This window comes from Homalodisca vitripennis, unplaced genomic scaffold (genome assembly GCF_021130785.1).
Source record: "Homalodisca vitripennis isolate AUS2020 unplaced genomic scaffold, UT_GWSS_2.1 ScUCBcl_46;HRSCAF=776, whole genome shotgun sequence".
Lineage (NCBI taxonomy): Eukaryota > Metazoa > Arthropoda > Insecta > Hemiptera > Cicadellidae > Homalodisca > Homalodisca vitripennis.
The window spans coordinates 316,226-319,833 of record NW_025776199.1 but is presented as its reverse complement, the minus strand read 5'-3'; positions in this window follow the sequence as shown (position 1 = coordinate 319,833).

The window sequence follows — 3,608 nt, the reverse complement described above, 5'->3', positions numbered from 1 at the left end:
ACTTATGATGTTTTCTAGGATAAACTTTACAAAAAATTCAAGAACCTTGTTTGAGTATTTGAGCAGTAAATATTAGGAATACTGAAAGTACACTACTTCAAACAAAAAAAAGCGAAGAAATACTTTTCAAAGTAAATAGCATAAGGGAGAAATTTTATAACATACTTTGGCAACAAGCAATGGTGGCGCCAATTTAACAGTTAAATACCTTTATTATTACATTTATAAACTCGCAACGTTTTTCCTTTCCTTTGTGTGTGTCTATGATACTGTAAACACTTTCGTTTAGTCTAAAAAGCCAAATTTAAGTACGTCTGAGGAAATAGACGTAAATGTTGATTTAAAAACTATGCAAATCACTCGCGTGTACAACTTCATTGTAGAGTGATAAGGTTTTTAATTTTTGCTAATTTTTAATCAACTGTACTGCCTCAGCGGTATTGATAATAATGAACATGTACGTGACGTATTGACTGGTGCCCATACAATACTTACATATTGCAAAATATACAGTAAAATAAGTAGGTTATAGTACTTCTGCGGTTCTACTGGTAAATAAGTCAGTCATGAGCTGCTACAATCTAAACTCAAGGATTAATTGTTTAACACCAATATTCAGACTACATGTACAGCCATACATGCAAGATAAAATCTATGTGAATTGTATTCAGTGAAAATTGTATTGTTTTGACTTATCCATTTGAAGAATATTCCAGTCCTAACGACAGAGGTTCAGCCGTGGTCGTAGACCGGAAGAAGACTGAATATGAACTCTGCTAACTTTGTCCACATCAACTTGAAGCAAAATTTCTTACGATGCCACTGTACTAAACAAATTTTCGAGGGTATAAAGTTTTAAAATTGTGTTTTCATGGTAACGAGAAATAATTATTGTTTGTTAAGAAATAGACCAATCTTAAGTTTTAACTTACCGTAATATAAATTCTCTGGAAGAGAACACATCTGGATCCGTACACTAAGATAATTATGAAAAGAATCAATATTTATTTCCTCATGGAAATAAAGATCACACAAATATACAAAAACAGGATATGATCTACATAAAGCCTAATTAAAAGCCTAATAAAAAATATAACTAGTGTAAAATCTTTGTACAAAAATTTAACGTATTGAGAACATGAAATTTACAATATAAGTATGTATTAATGTTACGTATATACACTCATAATATAACATAAAAAAAACTAATACATCATAGCTACAACAAATAAAGTGTTTGAGAATAAGATGACTATCAGATAACAACGAAAAAAATGATAATGTGATGATGAATGATTAATAAATAATAACAATTTGAACTTAATAAATGTAAAAAAGATTTGATCTAAAACAGTTTATTAGGAGGCTTGGAAACTCTCTCTCTCTCTCTCTCTCTCTCTCTCTCTCTCTCTCTCTCTCTCTCTCTCCTCTCTCTCTCTCTCTCTCTCTCTCTCTCTCTCTCTCTCTCTCTCTCTCTCTCTCTCTCTCTCTCCTCTCTCTCTCTCTCTCTCTCTCTCTCTCTCTCTCTCTCTCTCACTCTCTCTCTCTCTCTCCCCCTCTCTCTCTCTCTTTTTTTGTGTGTCTATAATCCTACACAGCAACAACATCATGACACTATCGTACGCCAACCCACTGTAAATACTCCTGATGAACATGACATCAATCACAGCTAGCATGTCTTATCATCCATCTCATGATCAAGTATCTGTCAACATTACATGACACAATTTTTGTTGCAGCACTTGCAAGTACAAGTAATTTACTATGTCAGTGAATGTGCATTGTTGTATTACATTTTTGTAGAGACAGACAAATTTTCTTTTCTATTTCTATTCTACCCCTCCTATTTTTTATGGTTACACTAGTCCAAACCCATAAAGTTGTTTGATCTTTACTAAACAGATCAAATAGAATGGTTTGTACTGGAAAAATAGAGAGTACTAAGAAAAGTGACAGACAGGAGCTGCACTATCCCTTAATAAGATACCCTTGTTGTCTTTCTAATAATAAAAATAAATTTGTAATATTCAATTTCTAAGACGTACAATTGTTTTATTTTGATGTAGTGTAACCAAAACTTTAATCAATTTTTCTTTTATTTAAAAAATGACGTTTCAATTTTGGTAATTATCCTTATAGAACATAAGGTAAATATTTTTATTGTGTATTAATCATCAAATGTTTATAATATAATATTATGTCACATTATATGTCATGAAGCCTCTCTAAATATATCATTTATAAGGGCCTTAGTTTTATCTAAATGTTTCCATAACATAAGTACCTTGTTTTATAATTTTAACATTTTGCTACATCAATTTTCTTCAGCACATAACTAAATGTATATTACGTTATTTATTGACTGCTTAGTTATTGCTCCGCATTTAAAAACCATTCTTTATTACAATCTCCCATACATTCGTAAGTGAAATTGTTATTAAATAGATTGGAATGACTGAGAGTATTGATTTTACGAAACAAATTTAAAGTAGTAAGAAAGTTGAGTACTATCATTTGAGAATATGTAGATTATTCACGCAGTAAAAAAATACTAGGATCGTAAAAATTAACAACGCATCATTTCAGCGCACCCTTGCGTTGTAGTACACTGCCTACCTCGCTATAAGTAATTATTAAAACACAGGTTTTTAACCTAACTCAAGAAACAAAAAAATGTGAATGCATCGTTTAGCATGATATCTCAATAAATATCACATTCAGCCTTTAAAATGTTTAGGATACTTCATTTCTACATAGACAACACCAAGTTCTATTATTCATGTTGAACTGTAGAATTTGGTTGAACGTCATTGAGGCACTTAGTGGGCAAAAAAATTCCGTTTATAACTACTGAGAGGATGTTAAGCTTTCTATTCTGTATGATTTATCTGTAACCCAGCATGACGATATTGAAATGAGCTATATGATTAAAATTTTGCATGTAACTTTATCGAAGCCTATTACACAACACGTGGTGCAGCGTACTCGTACCTTGCATACATAAACCAACAATAAAAGAAATGTATGTGGTCCAAGTAAAAACACAAAAGTGGAACATGTAACTGCGGAATTTTGGGAAAATTCACAAGCAACAATAAAGTGCTAATCACAAGTAACCGTAATTGTCTATATCGATTGTAAATCACTGATATAATATATAAAAATTAAGCGTACATTTTATTTCAATTAATATATGTACTAAATATCTAAGAATTTTAAATTAGAAAGGACAGGGCATATTTTTGAAATTTTGTAACAAAAGAAAGACAACTAATGCCAAGGTATTCTGAAAATGGTGAAGAAAAAAGTGAACTAATTTTACGCTAAAATGGATCGATATAATACCAGCAAGCCCTACCCTGATGAAACTGCAGAAGATTATAATTTTAAGAAAACAAGAAGCTAGCTTATCATATTATGTTATTGACATATCCTTTTGGATTATAATGTATTCAAGGAAATGTTTGTAAAATTACAAAGCGTTTCTGGATATAACAAGTTTCACCAACACGATTTACATATTTTGTCAACTGTGCCACTGAGATTTAATTGAAACACTTTACACCAGCTGGATTTATTAAACGTGATTTTTTATGTTTACATTTATT